The 16,076-nt window shown below is 43.9% G+C and overlaps 1 pseudogene; it reads left to right on the plus strand.

Moving 5' to 3' along the window:
- Positions 1–401: 401 nt before the first annotated feature.
- Positions 402–12,838, plus strand: LOC128063984 (retinoblastoma-like protein 1; annotated as a pseudogene).
- Positions 12,839–16,076: the final 3,238 nt, after the last annotated feature.

Below are 16,076 nucleotides of genomic sequence, written 5' to 3' on the forward strand. Positions count from 1 at the left end.
GTAAATAGAAATACAGTTAGACAAGTATGGCAAAATGTTGGTAACAGAGTCTAAGTGGTAGACACATGTACACCTCTTTCAACTTTCTTGCGTGTTTGAAATTTTCCATAATAAAATGTTGGGAGAAACCCAGGAGCAATCAAGTTAAATTTATAAATAAAACGACTTAAGCAGATTTATAAGTCACTTAAGATGATATGCTTTTTATCACATTTCTGGTGAAGGACAGGCTCGGAACCCTGGGGAAGAAACGGACTTTTTTGAGGCGAAGCGCGGATGTAAACCATCGAAGAGCCGTCGTTCTTCGCCCGCCTTGGTGCGGGTGGTTGTGGGTAGCGCTCAGCGGAAGGAGGATAAACAAGGGCGGGCACCAAGCTGAGGCAGGTGGCGGTGGTGGCGCGATGTGGGTGGCGCTGCGGACGTTTTTGTGTCGGGAGCTGAACCTGGCCGAGGGGAACACAAGCTAACTCCGCCGCCATCCAGGACATCTACGGCCTAGAGGAAGTTACACACTGGTCGGCTTGTTCGTTATCTGTCGCCTGCCTCAAAAGCATTATCCCCACAGTTGGAAACCGTATCTTGGAAGGAAATTAAGCGAAACGCAATTTTGAGGTGTCTACTGTAATTTTCAAAAAATTTGAGCCAATTTTTAAAGATGCGTTTCAAAATCCGTGTGAAGCGCCACCAAAGTTACCACGAAGCAGGAAGCAGAGGAGTCCTTGCAGTGTTAAGGAGCTTTTTAATTTCTTTTGGACACTTTGTTTATACTGAGGATAATTTTCATATGATTGGAGATGATTTAGTAAACTCATCATTTCTTTCTGTGCTGCTTGGATCCGATTTCCGCCAGTGACATTATATGCTCAAATTGACGAGACTCCTTGAATTCATCTTTAAAGGTTTACCATCCTGATTTTCGTATTGCTGATTTTAGAGCTTCTGTATAGCCTGGCTGCATCACTACTGTACTGTGTGAACTATAGCCAGAGGGATAAAGGAGCACTACTTTAAGCCATATGTTTCAAAACTATTTGACGGGAAGACTTTAAAGGAGAGAATGCCTCCTGGGCCTTTCCAGTTTACTGAAAATAGCGAAGCAGTGAACACGGAGTGTGAAGAATATGTTTTAACTATTGGTGGTTATGATGAGAAGCTCTTTTGGGGAGAATATGCAGAAGAGGAAATAAACTCCTGGAAGGTTCACTGGTGATGCCCTGTTCGGAAATTGACAACCCAGACTACTGTGGAGTGCAACCATCAACAATACTTTGAAACAAACATTATTTATACCTTCTACCCCACTGACAGGACAGCAGTATTTAAGAGAAAAAGTAGCAGTCATTAACTCTTGTTGCTTCAGTCACTCAAAGTGTGAGCTGATTACAGAGTATTGTGGCTGGGTTGAAAAATGCACCAAGTAACCAAGTTATAAATATTTTTGAGTCTTGTTTGTGTAATCCAAGGGAAAACATAATGAAACTAGTGAGAGAGACTCTGCCAACACTATACTCAATCAACAGATGAACACCAGAATCTTGCATAGACTTCGCTGTAAACAAACAGGAACTTGCAGAAATTTTGTATTATAAAATATGAGAGACTGCAATGGTTCAGGCAACACAAAGACTTCATGGAATAGACATGTCAGTTATTTTAGAGCAGGACATATATTTTTCATCATTCCCTGATGGCCTGTTGTTTCAAAATGGTCCTCTTTGCCTATAGCTCACTTCATACTTTTCTCTGGATTACTGAAGTTTTTAATCCGTGGCCATTTTATTTTTGTAAGGTTATAGAGGTGGTGGAGTGACAATGGCAACAGTGTCAGACTTTATGTTCTTGGGCTCCAAAATCACTGTAGATGGTGACTGCAGCCATGAAATTAAAGGGTGCTTGCTCCTTGGAAGAAAAGCTATGACAAACCTAGACAGCATATTAAAAAGCAGACATTAACTTTGCTGACAAAGGTTCGTCTAGTCAAAGCTATGGTTTTTCCAGTAGTCATGTATGGATATGAGAGTTGGACCATATAGAAAGCTGAGCGCCTAAGAATTGATGCTTTTGAACTGTGGTGTTGGAGAAGACTCTTGGGAGTCCCTTGGACTGCAAGGAGATCAAACCAGTCAGTCCTAAAGGAAATCAGTCCCCTGGAAAGACTGGGGCTGAAGCTGAAACTCTAGTACTTTGGCCACCTGATGTGGAGAACTGACTCATTGGAAAAGACCCTGATTTGTGGAAAGATTGAAGGCAGGAGGAGAAGGGGATGACAAGATGAGATGGTTGGATGGTATCACGGATTTGAGGGACATGAATTTGAGCAAGCTCTGGGAGTTGGTGATGGACAGGGAAGCCTGGCATGCTGCAGTCCATGGGGTCACAAAGAGTTGGACACGACTGAGTGACTGAACTGAAGTGATAGAGGTGGTGATCTGCTCAGAACAGGGACTCTCCAGGGACATGGTGAAACACCTGAACAGCATCGAAGAACAGATTTTAGAGAATTTAGTATGGTGTCATGATTCTGCACTGTGGGAGGCTCTCCGTGCTTCTGCAAAGTTCCTACCTGTGAAGAAGTTATATTCCCAAATAATTTTGAAACAGGAGGTGGGGGAAATGTACAAGGACATCTTTCCTATGATGCCAGTGTCTCCTGGGTCAAAGAAATGGATGACCTTGTCATCCAAGGGTCAAAGAAATTTGGACTGACAGTGGAAGTCTTCAAAAGGGAAGGGAACTGTTGTCTCCAATTTCTGTCCACGAACGCTACGATTCTCCTGCGGCTGGGAGTGCTGAGAGACTTTGTGGGGAAGACTTCCCCCAAAGGAAATGCATAAAGACAGGATCGGAACAGAGGGAACAAAATAGAAATTTGTTCCTTCTTCAAGCATTACTGCTGAAAATATGTCCATTTCACCCAGACAGAGTCTTCTGTTAATGGCCAGAGACATAGAATAGGGACAACAGGACATAAAATTACAATCCCATTGCATACAGTCCAGCAAACGATGCTGGATCGATCGCACTGATATCAGTTTCCATGGATGGGTCAGTCCTTACGCCAAGGAGTACTCTGCTGTCTAAATCCAGTGCCGCGCCTCTAAGAGTTTGAAAGATATCAACAACGTGATAAGGCAAGGTGAGCAGAGAACCAAGAAATGGATGATAGGGACTTCCCTGGCGGTCAGACTCTGTGTCTCCAATGCAGGGGACACAGTTTCCATCCCTGGTTGGAGAACTAAGGTCTTACGTGCCTTGGCCAAAAAATATAAAAGAAGCAAGCAATAGCTATCGATGGTGTTGTAGAATCACCAACCATCAAGAAAATGACGATGTGTTACTTAAATAACTACAGGATGTTGTCAGTGTAAGAGCAGATCATTAGCCCCTCCCCATTTCTAGGATAAAAGCACTTTCAGGATGTTTTGCAGAAAGTTGGGGCTCTGTTTTTCAAAACATTCAGCCCTTGTAAGTAGTAAATGTCACTGAGTTACAAGAAAACTTGCATCAAAATTAAGCGGGATTTTTTTAAACATTTGTCCAAAATGTAGTTGCAGATATATTTGAGTTGTATTGCAAACAAATGTTTTAAGTACCTTCTAAACATATTAATAGTCGTAGTTGGTTTTTTTTTTTTTTTTGGCCGCACCATGTGGCCTGAAGGGGTGAATCTTAGTTCCCTGATAAGGAATCAAACTCTTGGCTCCTGCAGTGGAAGCAGGAAGTCTTAACTCCTGGACCACCAGGGAAGTCCCAAAATTTTTAACATATTTGTTCTTCGGGTTTTTCAGATGAAGTAAGGAGAAACATCATCATTTTATAGCCCACTTTTTAAAATAATCAAATGTCTTCTCCTTCTAGGCTTCATACTATGAGGGTGAATAATCTGTTTTTGGCAAGTATGCTTTGAGATGCTTATGATGCTTATGTTCCCAATTTAACGTTGGGCAGCAGTTGGGTCCCATAGCATCTAGGGCAGAGGAAATGCATCAGCCTGTCTTTGACCCAGCGTGGTAACCGTACATCCAGGTGCCAGGACCATTCTGGGCCGTCCAGACTCTTCTCATGCCCTTCCTCTCCTTGAATGGAGGTAGATTTATACCTGAACCACTCACAATCCCCACGACTTACTTTCCAATCCTAAGCCCTCTTAGCCTGGTGTTACAACCTAACAAGAGAGATACTTGCTCCTTTTTAAAATTACTATCATTTTGTTTTCTAAGCCATTAGCTTAATTATATATGATTATATTATGTCATATATTTCTCAAAATAGGAAGCTGCTTCTCGGGCCAGTAGAGTAAAATATAGAAAAGAGTTGTTAGAAACTGAATTTCCTATTAGTGAGATGACACCATGATAATAGGGGAGATGTTCTTTCTGAGGTCTTAATAGGATTGTTCATTCTCAGTGTCTTAACTGATCCCCTAAGAATAGTTGACACCTTTTCCAAAACCTCAGTAATATCACCTCATACCTTTTAATTATACTATATACATCAATGAAACATCTGCATATTACTCCCCTCTCTTTGTTCTCAGCATCATTGCTACTTTGTAAGTTTCCCATTAGGGTTTTTAAAAAGCAATTCTTTTTTTTTTTTTTTTTCAAACTTTAAACTTTTATCTTGTATTAGGGAATAGCTGATTAATGGATTTCCCTGGTGGCTCAGACAGTAAAGAATCTGCCTGCAATGCAGGAGCCCCAGGTTCAATCCCGGGGTCAGGAAGATCCTGTGGGAAAAGGAGTGGTACCCCACTCCAGTATTCTTGCCTGGAGAATTTCATGGACAGAGGAGCCTGGCGGGCTACAGTCCATGGTGTTGCAGAGTCAGACACAGCTGAGCAGCTAACACACACACACACACACACACACACACACACACACACACACACACACAGCTGATTAACAATGTTGTGATAGTTTCAGGTGAACAGCAAGGAACTCAGCCATACGTACACATGTATTCATTCTCCCCCAAGCCCCCCTCCCATCCAGACTGGCATATTACATTGAGTAGAGTTTCATGTCACGTGTATATTCAATAGTCCTTGTTGGTTATCCATTTAGAACATAGCAGAATATGACCTTCCCAACCCCCTACTCTTTTTTAATTATTTATTTGGCCGCACTGGTTGCTGTGTGAGGGCTTTCTCTAGTTGCGGTGTGCCGCTTCTCATGTGTTGGCTTCTCTTGTTGTGGAGCACAGGCTGTAGGTGTGGGGGCTTCCGTAGGTGCGGTTCCTGGGCTCTAGAGCACAGGCTCAATAGTTGTGGTACATGGGCTTAGCTACCCTGCGGCAGTGTGGGATCTTCCTGGACGAGGGATTGAACCTGCGTCTCCTGTATTAGCAGGCAGATTCTTAACCGCTGGACCACCAGGGAAGTCCCCCATTAGGGTGCGATCCCTGGGCCCCTTAAGGATGTTTTCCAGGGCTAGGGGTGCAGCTTTCCAAAGAATCAGTTGTTCAGTATTCACTTTTTCTAGTGTGTTTCCAGGATCTAGAATGACATGGATAAACAGTTCTTAACTTTGACAAAATGTTATCAAATTTACCATCTAAGTCACCAGGGAAACCCTATGTATGTTTATTAAATTGCAAACCTTATTTTTTTAATGCAGAATATTTAACTCTAACCCTGGTTAATTTGAATTAGTCTAAGATTTGGCTATGAATTAGTAATTACAACAGGAAATTTATTGTTAAATTTTAAGAATAAAAGTGACATTTTACTTTTCTGGAAATTACATCCTCATTTTTTGTGTAGTATCTACCTGTTTTATAAGTCAAATAACATTAAGTCTATCTTGAATCCATATAAATCTATATTATACTTTTATTATATCAGTTCAGTTCAGTCGCTCAGTAGTGTCCGACTCTTTGGGACCCCATGGACTGCAACATACACCAGGCTTCCCTGTCCATCACCAACTCCCAGAGCTTGCTCAAACTCATGTCCATCAAATCGGTGATGCCATCCAACCATCTCATCCTCTGTCATCCCCTTCTCCTCCTACCTTCAATCTTCCCCAGCTTCAGGGTCTTTCCTGAAGAATGAGTCAGTTTTTCGCATCAGGTGGCCAGAGTATTTGAGTTTCAGCATCCGTCCTTCCAATGAATATTCAGGGTTGATTTCCTTTAGGACTGACTGGTTTGATCTCCTTGCTGTCCAGGGGACTCTCAAGAATCTTCTCTAGCACCACAGTTCAAAAGCATCAAATCTTCGGCACTCAGCTTTCTTTATGACCCAACTCTCACATCCATACATGACTACTGGAAAAACCATAGCTTTGACTAGACAGACCTTTGTCAGTAAAGTTACTGTATATATATATGGCACACCAAATGACTTGTGGGATCTTAATTCCCAAACCGAGGATCAAACCCGGGTCCACAGAAGTGAAAGTGCTGAGTCCTAACTGCTGGACCACCATGGAATTTCCAAATCTTTGTATATATTTTTATGTCGTTATAACTGTTGTATCATTTGCATTGTCATTATTAATGTGCAAAATGTAAATGAGCATTTGCACTTGTCTTTATAAGAAACTCAACATATTTTATCAGATTTCAAGACTGGATAGCAACGCACATAAAATAGTTAATAAAACATTTGAGTGTTGAGATTATTGAAAAAGAAGATGATGCTATAAGCAAAGTAAAACTACGACGATCTCAGAGAAAATATTTACAACTTTTGTCACACAAAATGTTTACCTCTTTATAAGGAAAAGACTAAAAGCCCAATGTTTTAAAATGTGCAGAAGAAATAGATCGCAAAGAAACAAATATGAGCCATCATTAACTATATGAAAAGATATTCAACTTCACTCATAATAAGAGCAACTCCAGTGAAAACTACCCTGAAGTGGCAGTCTTCACCTATAAAATTGGCAACAATTTCTAAGGTGGGAAACGCCTTCTCATGCATTGCTGGTGGATATGCAAAATGATACAAACTCCATGGGGAGACATCTGATGATAGCTAACTAGCTGAACAACATATGTCTACTCTCAGACCTAGCAATGCCACTCCCAGGAATATACCTTGCAGACCCATCTCCACAGAAAGAGCAAGCCCTCCCCTTGGGGTCAAGCTTGAACACCTTCAAAGAACAGAAACAGGTATCACAGGCTGGGCCATTCTTAATTTTCTATTTTGAACATTTTTAAGCTTATTTAAATTACAAAACTAGTATCTTTGTTCACTGTTTCATCTAGAGTCACTGCTCATTAATGTTCGTTTAACTTGCTTTTATTTCTCTCCGTGGATATGTGATGATGATGGTCGTGGTGGTGTTGTTAATGAATGGGCCATTTGAAAGTAATTTGAGACCTTATGATTCTTTACCCCTAAACGCTCTAGCAGGTAACTCCCAAGAACAAAGACACTGTTCTAATAACAACAATTCAGCGATTGAATTCAGGAAGCTTATAATTGACACACACTATTTAAAAAAAAATAATTTTATTTCTTTTTGGCCATGCTGGGTCTTTGTTGCTTGTTGGGCTTTTCTCTGCTTGCAGAGAGTGGGGGCTACTCTCTGGTTGCCGTGTGCAGTTTCTCATTGCCGTGGCTTCTCCTGTCGCGGAGCATGGTCTCTAGGACTCTAGAAGTTGCAGCTCCCAGGCTTAGTTGCCTGGAGGAATGTGGGAACTTCCTGGACCAGGGATGTGACCCGTGTCCCTGGATTGGCAGGCGATTCTTAACCAGGGCACCACCAGGGAAGCCTTATATATATATATATTTCTTTTGAATAAATACCCAAGAGGATTCTAAATCACAGGGTAAATGTATATTCAACTTGACAACAACAATTCAGCGATTGAATTCAGGAAGCTTATAATTGACACACACTATTTAAAAAAAAATAATTTTATTTCTTTTTGGCCATGCTGGGTCTTTGTTGCTTGTTGGGCTTTTCTCTGCTTGCAGAGAGTGGGGGCTACTCTCTGGTTGCCGTGTGCAGTTTCTCATTGCCGTGGCTTCTCCTGTCGCGGAGCATGGTCTCTAGGACTCTAGAAGTTGCAGCTCCCAGGCTTAGTTGCCTGGAGGAATGTGGGAACTTCCTGGACCAGGGATGTGACCCGTGTCCCTGGATTGGCAGGCGATTCTTAACCAGGGCACCACCAGGGAAGCCTTATATATATATATATTTCTTTTGAATAAATACCCAAGAGGATTCTAAATCACAGGGTAAATGTATCTGTTTTTCAAAGTGGGGGTACTGTTGGGTTGGCCAAAAAATTCATTTGGGTTTTTCTGTTACATCTTAAGGAAAAAGCCAAACGAATTTATTGGCCAACCCAATATTTTGGACTCCCTTCAACACTATGTGAGAGTTCTAGCTGCTGCACATTTTTCCAGTGTTTGGTATTATCAGTCTTTTAAAATTTTAGCCTTTCTGGATGTACAGTCGTATCTCTTTGTGGCATTAATTTGAAAATCCCTGGTGATTGTAGATGCTAACTGTCTTGATATGTTTGTTGGCCTTTAATATATCTCTTTTTGGGCAGTGTTCATGTCTTCTGCCCATTTTAAATTTGGAAATTAAAGGTTTTTTTCATTATTAAGTTGTAAAGATACTTTATATATTCTGATTTCAACCAATTTGGTGGAAAACATATGATACATATTTTCTCCCAGGTTGTGGCTTACAGTTTCATCTTCTTAATTTTGCCTTTTGGAGGACAGAAGTTTAAGTTTTGTTAAGTTCCATTGATCTTTTGGTTTTTTTTTTTCCTTTTATGGTTAGTGCTTTTAATGCCTTATCTAAAAAACCTTGCCTACCCCAAGTTTATGAAAATTTTCTCCAATTCTTTTTCTGAAATTTTATAGTTTTAGAGTTTATATGCTGGGTCTATGATTATATGTTAGGTCTCTGATTCATTTGAGGTAATTTTTGTGTGCACTGTGAACTGGGTTCAGTTTTATTCATGCAAATATCCAGTTGTTTCAGGATCATTTATTGAAAAGACTTTCCTCCCCTTGAATTATACTACATGTTTATAGAAAATCAACTTTGGGTCTATTTTGGCACTATTGTGCTTGTATGATATATATCCTCATTCCAATACCACACTGTCTTTTTTAAAGTATTTGCTGGTTTACATGTGGCTGCACTGGGCCTTTATTGCTGCGCACAGGCCTTCTCCAATTGCAGCGAGCAGGTCCTACTCTCTGGTTGCCGTGTAAGGGCTTCACGCTGCCGTCGTTTCTCTTGTTGCGGAGCACAGGCTCTAGGCGCTAAGGCTTCCTCAGTTTTGGCACCTGCATGGGCTGCATAGTTGTGGCACGGGGATAGTTGTCCCTCGGCATGGGGGCTCTTCCCGGACCAGGGATCAAACCGTGTCCCCTGTATGGGCAGGCAGATTCTTCAACTCTGAGCCACCAGAGAAGCTCCAGTACCACACTGTCTTGATTACTGTAGCTTTAAAAAAATGATGGACGTATAGGTGATATAGTGTTATAAATACGTATTCTTCTTCGTATTCTTTTCCATTATGGTTTATCACAGGGTGTTGAAAGTAGTTCCCTGTGTCACAGGTTGTTGTTTAACCATCCTACATATATACTGGTTTGTATCTGCTAATCCCAGACTCCCAGTCCTTCCCGCCTGCACCCCTCCTCCCCTTCGGCAACCATATGTCTGTTCTCTATGTCTGTGAGTCTGTCTCTGTTTCACAGACATCTTCGTTTGTGTCATGCTTTAGATTCCACAGATGAGTGACATCATGTCATTCTGACTTACTTCGCTTAGCATGAGAATCTCTAGGGCCATCCGTGTTGCCGCCGATGGCATTCGCGCATTCTTTTTGTGGCTGAGTAATAGTCCACTGTGTATATACACTGCATCTTCTTTACCCATTCATCTGTTGATGGCTGTTTAGCTTGTTTCCATGTTTTGACTGTTGTAAATAGTGCTGCTGTGAACATAGGAGGACATGTATCTTTTCAAATTATACTTTCTTAAAGCACCGTTTTGTTTTGTTTTTTTATAAGCCACCTCTGGATCCCTGATGTGAGCCCTGCCTGAGAGGGTGGGCCAGTTGTGTTGTGGCAGCAATCTGTTGTGCCCTGGGGTGCCCTGGTGGGGCGTGGTGGTGGTGGTTTGGTTGCTAAGTTGTGTCCAACTCTTGCGAGTTCATGGACTGTAGCCTGCTGGGCTCCTCTGAGCATGGAGTTCTCCAGGCAAGAATACTGGAGTGGGTTGCCATTTCCTTCTCCATTACAGCAGTGCTTTTTTAGTTTTCAGTGAAAATTTACTCCTAATTTCGCTCCCAGGCGAAATTTACTCCTAATTATTACTTTGTATGCTTTTGTAAATGGAATTATTTCTTAATTTCTCTGTTAGACTGCTTATTGCTAGTGTATAGAAATACAACTGGTTCGTGTGTGATGATTTTATATCCTACACACTGCTGAATTCATTTTTGGTTCTAATTTTTTTTTTTTTCTTTAGGAGTTTCTACTTATAAGGTCATGCTATTGCAAATAGATTTTATTTCTTCATTTCCAGTTATTTCTTTTTCTTGCCTTTTTCTAGAAGCTGGAACTCTAGTACTATGTTGAATAGAAATGGTGAAAGCAAATATTCTCGTTTTGATTCTCATCTTCGGGAGTTTCAAAAAGATTGAAAGTTTTCAATTTTTCCCCATTGCAGGTAATATCACTTATTTTTTAATATATTGCCTTTATCATGTTGAAGAATTTCCCTCCTGTTCCTAGTTTATCTAATGCTTTTTGTCATAAAAGGTGTCAGTTCATGTCTAATTCTTTTTCATACCTCCATGAACATGAATGCAAAAATAATAAAATATTAGGAAAGCAAAGCAAGCAATACATAATAATAATACGTCATGATCAAGTGGGTTTAACCTTAAAAATTCAAGATTGTTTGAACAATCCACCGTCAATCTAAGTAATCCATCTTCCATTAATAGAATAAAGAAGAAAATAGTTTAATTACCCTAAAAGATACAGGAAGAGCCTCAGGCAAACTTATTTTCCATACAAACCTCTCATCATGCTGGGAATAGAAGGGATCTTCCTCCTTCTAATATGGAGCGCCTATGAAAAGCCTACAGTTAACATGATATTTGGGCTTCCCTGATTACTCAGCAATAAAGAATCCACCTGCCAATGCAGGAGAATCAGGTTCCATCCCTGGGTTGGGAGGATCTCCTGGAGAAGGAAATGGCAACCCACTCCAGTATTCTTGCCTGGGAAATCCCATGGACAGAGGAGCTGGGCAGACTACAGTCCATGGGGTTGCAGAGTCAGACAAGACTTATCGACTAAACAACAACAACAACATGATACTTAATAATGAAAGACTAAATGCTTCCCTTCTGAGCTTGAGAATAAGGTGAGAGTGTCAACCTCCAATCTTGTGTTAGTGATGTTGTATTCCACTGGGGACTGGACCCAACTTAACTGGTCACCTGTTGACTGTTGTCCATCGTTGCCACTTTGAACAGCGTAGCAGTGTCTGTCTTGCGCCTGCGAGAGTACTGCAAAGGGACACATTCCTAGAAGTGGGGTTTCTGCGTTCAAGGGTGTGAGCATTTTAAATTTCCCTTTGAACATCGTTCCATGTATTGCAAAGTTATTTAGGCAAGACTACAAGAAAATTTGGGGGAATCTATTGATTCCATTTTCTTCCTCGGGCCCTCTGGGGTATTATGACCTGCCAGATGGTATCCGTGGTCCAGTGGAGGGTTGGATCTCAGCAGGTGCCTCCTCCTCCAGGAAGCCTTCCTGATTCCCAGACAAAGTCAGGGAAACTTTGAACTTCCCCTAGAGAGCTCCCCAACTCTAGCCTTGACCACTCTGTATGACAGACATGTCTCCCCTCTGGACTGTCAGTTCTGTCAGGGCAGGGCCAAGGCTGTTGAGGTCACTACAGTGTCCCCAGCATCACCCTGTACGACAGAAAGAGAGGGGACCCAAGATGGGGACAGGACTCAGCTTCCAGGGGCTCAGAGAGGTGGTAGAAAAGCTCAGAGTGAAAGGTGGAGACTTGAGGATTGGAAGGGGGCTTCCAGAAGGAAGCAAGGCCACGAAGAGAGAGAGAGCCAGAGAGGGGTGGCATCTCAGGAAGAGGCATGGGGACTCAGTGGTGACTGGGGGTTCGAGAGAGCTGTTAAGGCTGGCAAGGATGACAGGTGCTCTGACGGGGGTGGAGGTTACAGAAGACCTGGGAACTGAGGCTCCTAGACAGGATGGGAGTTGCGTAGGTTCCCACCTTCTTCCTCCTCCTCTTGCAGATAGCGACAACCAGGCTTGCCTCCTCCAGCTTGACCACCTGCGCGGTCATGGAGGCCTTGGGAGGGGCTCAAGGGCTTTGCTAGGTCAGCACTGGACACCGCTGGTCTCTCCCCCAGGCCTTAGGGGCCTCTTTCACACTGTCTGGGTGCTTTGATGGGGCTGCCTTAGACACAGGACTCAGTGGAAAATGACCAGGCATGGGTGGGCAGCTCATCAGAAAGGCATTGGGCAGAAAAGGAGGGTCCCCACCCACTCTGGGTGGGGCTGGAGGGGCGGGTGCGGGAAGACCCAGGGTGGGGGTGGCTACTGACCCCAGGCCCTCTCCTTTCCCAGAATTTCCTCCCCTGGTGCCTTTATGGTCCTGGCTGCAATTTCACATTTTGATGAAGCCGAATGATCCTGTTTCCAACTGAACCAAGCCCAGTCCGAGGGGAGGGCATGGCCCCCTGCCTCCCTTTCTCTCATCTGGACCGTGGCCGTGGCCCATATGGATAGCCCCTCCCCAGCCGGCGTCCTCTCCTTTCTCCCCTTCCCAGGAAGGCGCTGCTCAGCCACTTCCTGGCTGTGTGACCAGAGTGTCCATCAGAGCCTTGGGGACCTCATCAGTGCACCAGGAACAATAACACCATCCATCTCCCAGGGGTTGACGGGGAGGCTGGCCATGGACCAGGCAGCGAGGCACGGGTACAGTGAGTTAGGCACGTGCTTGGCCTGGCGCACAGCAGGGCCAGCAGACAGTGACTGAGAGCTCTTGGAATCTATTTGATTGGGGTTTAAATCCCAGCCACCGCCTCTGTCCTAACCTCTGAGACTGCTTCCTGCCTGAGAGGACCAGTCCCTTCTCCCAGGGCCAGGGGGTGGTGCCATGAGACACTGCATTAAAAAAATTTTTTTTTTATTTCTGTCTTTGTTTGTTTAGGCTGCACTGGGTCTTAGTTGCGGTATGGGAACTCTTAGCTGTGGCATGTGGGATCTAGTTCCCCGAACAGGGACTGAACCTGGGCCCCCTGTACTGGGAGCAGGGAGTCTTACCCACTGGTCCACCAGGGAAGTCCTGAGATGCTCTGCATGTAGGATACATTCAGGGAGCCCCTGACACAGAATAGGTAGGTACCCAATAAACAGTTACCACCCCGCCCCAGTCCCACAGTCCAGAAATCAGTTCTGTGTGAATCCAATCAGTTAAGGGTTTTCCAAGCACTCCCCCTGGGTCAGGATCTGAGCCAGATTTCTCGCACACGATCTCCTCGGGAGCCTGGGGTGAGTAGGTGGGGTCTTGCCCCTGGCACTCTTTGGATGGTGATTTGGCATTTTTTTATTACTTTTTTGACCGCACCACACAGCACATGGGATCTTAGTATCCCAACCAGGAACTGAACTCATGTCCCCTGCGTTGGAAGCGCAGAGTCTTCGCCACTGAGCCACCAGGGAAGCCCCTGGATGGCAACTTTAGTGGCACTCCTGTCTTCGTCTGGGCCTCTGTTTCCAAATCTGCAAGTTTGCTGAGTGAATCCTCGGGAGCATGGCACTTGGCATGCTGCAGGTGCCACATTAACACTGCTGTTAGGACTTTTCTCCCGTTTTACAAAAGTGGAAACTGAGGGTGTTCCCTGGTGGCCTAATGGTTAGGGCTTCTGGGTTTTCACTGCTGTGGCCTGGGTTCAGTCCCTGGTCAGGGGACTAAGATCCTGCAAGCATGCAACAAGGTCAAAAATAAAAAAACACGGTGGAATGAAGCTCAGGGTAAGGTCAGAACTTCTCAGGGAACCAAGAAAATGTTTGTAATCTAGAAAAAACAAGTGGAGCACAATACTCATAACTAAAAAGTAGAAACAGCCTAAATGTCCATCAGCTGCATGTGTGCGTGCTAAGTTGCTTCAGCTGTGTCCGACTCTTTGCGACCCCATGGACTGTAGCTCGCCAGGCTCCTCTGTCCATGGGATTCTCCAGGCAAGAATATTGGAGTGGGTTGCCATGCCCTCTTCCAGGGGATCTTCCTGACTCAGGGATTGAACCTGCATCTCTTATATCTCCTACATTGGCAGGAGAGTTCTTTACCACTAGCGCCACCTGAGAAGTCTGTCCATCAGCTGATATGGATAAATATAATGAGGTATAGCCATACAGTGAAATGTTATCTGACAATGAAAAGAAATGATGCAGTGACACGTGCTACAACATGACGGATCCTGAAAATATTTTGTGAAGTGAAAGAAGACAGGCCCCCAAAAATCACTTCTTTATTCACAGTAGCCAAGATATGGAAACAACTCAAATGTCCAGCAGCAGATGAGTGGGTGAAGCCACACAGCAGAATATTATTCAGCCTTAACAAAGAAATCCTTCCATTTGTGACAATCATGATGTGAAGTGAAATAAGCCCGTCAAAAAAGGACAAATTCTGCATGATTCCACTTACATGAGGTATTCAGAATACTCAGACTCAGGGGGTGAGGGAGGGACAGACTGGGAGTTTGGGGTTAGCAGATACAAGTGACTACATAATAAAACAGGTAAGCAACAAGGTCCTACCATATAGCATAGGGAACTATATTTAACATCCTATAACAAACCATAATGGGAAATATGAAAAGACTATGTATATAGATATGTGTAACTGAATCACTTTGCTGTGCAGCAGAAACTAACACAACATTGTAAGTCAACTATACTCTTCAATAGAAAATAAGAAAAATGAAAATAACTCAGAGTCATCAAAGTAGAGAACAGATGGGATGGGGGAGGGGGAGAGTTGTTGAATGAGCGCACGGTTAGAGTGCAAAGATCTGCTGTTCAGCTTTGTGGCGATAGTTAACAGCACTGTATTACGCACTGAGAAATGGGTTAAGTGAGTAGATCTCACATTGTGTTCTGAACACCCGCACGCACATACACAAACACACACAAAGACCCCATTTTCTGTGATCCCATTTACACAAAAACGTTCCAGAACATGCAGATCTCCAGAGAGAAAAAGGAACCCAGTGGTCCCCAGGGCCTGAGAGGGATAGAGGGGTTGGGTTGATGGTTAAAGGGGTGCAGGGTTTCTTTAGGGGGATGAAATGTTCCCAAGATTGACTGCAGAGGTGGCTGCCCTGAACTGTGCACTTTTAAATGGATGAATTCTCTGCTGTGTAAATTCTATTTCAATACAGCCATTTTACAGTGGGGCACCAAACTCTCGAAAAAGAATCCTACCAAACTGAGATGAATACATCTTTCATTAAACGTCCACAAACTGCAGCCGGTTCATTCCTCAACTCCCCACTTGTATATCCATGACATTGAAAGTATCACTTGAGGATGTGAAGTGAGGGGCATATATCCTCTGGACATCTCACCTTGTCCTGGGCAAAGAGAGGTTAAGCAGTTCCTCAGAGAGGGACAGGAACTGCAGCCCAGAGAGGGTCAGCTTCCTGTCTGGCATCACACAGCCCTGGGGCTCCATGAGACCGTCAGACGTCAAACGTGAGTTCAAATGTGCATGAGGTTCCAACCCCAGCCTCCACTCTGACCCCTGGCTGCCTCCTCCTTCCGACTTTGCAGAAAGAAATAAAAAAGCCATGCCAGGAAGCATCCATCATAGCCTGTCCAACTGGGCCGGAGGGGTAGGGGTCAGCAAGGAGGTCACCTCAAGGTCTCCGTGGGGACTAGGATCCGGCGGCAGGGCTGGGGGTGAGAGGCTGGAATTTTTCCCACCCTGTGATTTTCCTGCGTCAACCCAGGAGGGCGCCCTGGATGCCGCCAGCCCTGCCCCCAACCTCCTTCCTCTCTTGATACCGCTTCCCGCCTGAGGATGGGGGAGGGG

Source organism: Budorcas taxicolor, chromosome 18 (assembly GCF_023091745.1).
Source record: "Budorcas taxicolor isolate Tak-1 chromosome 18, Takin1.1, whole genome shotgun sequence".
Lineage (NCBI taxonomy): Eukaryota > Metazoa > Chordata > Mammalia > Artiodactyla > Bovidae > Budorcas > Budorcas taxicolor.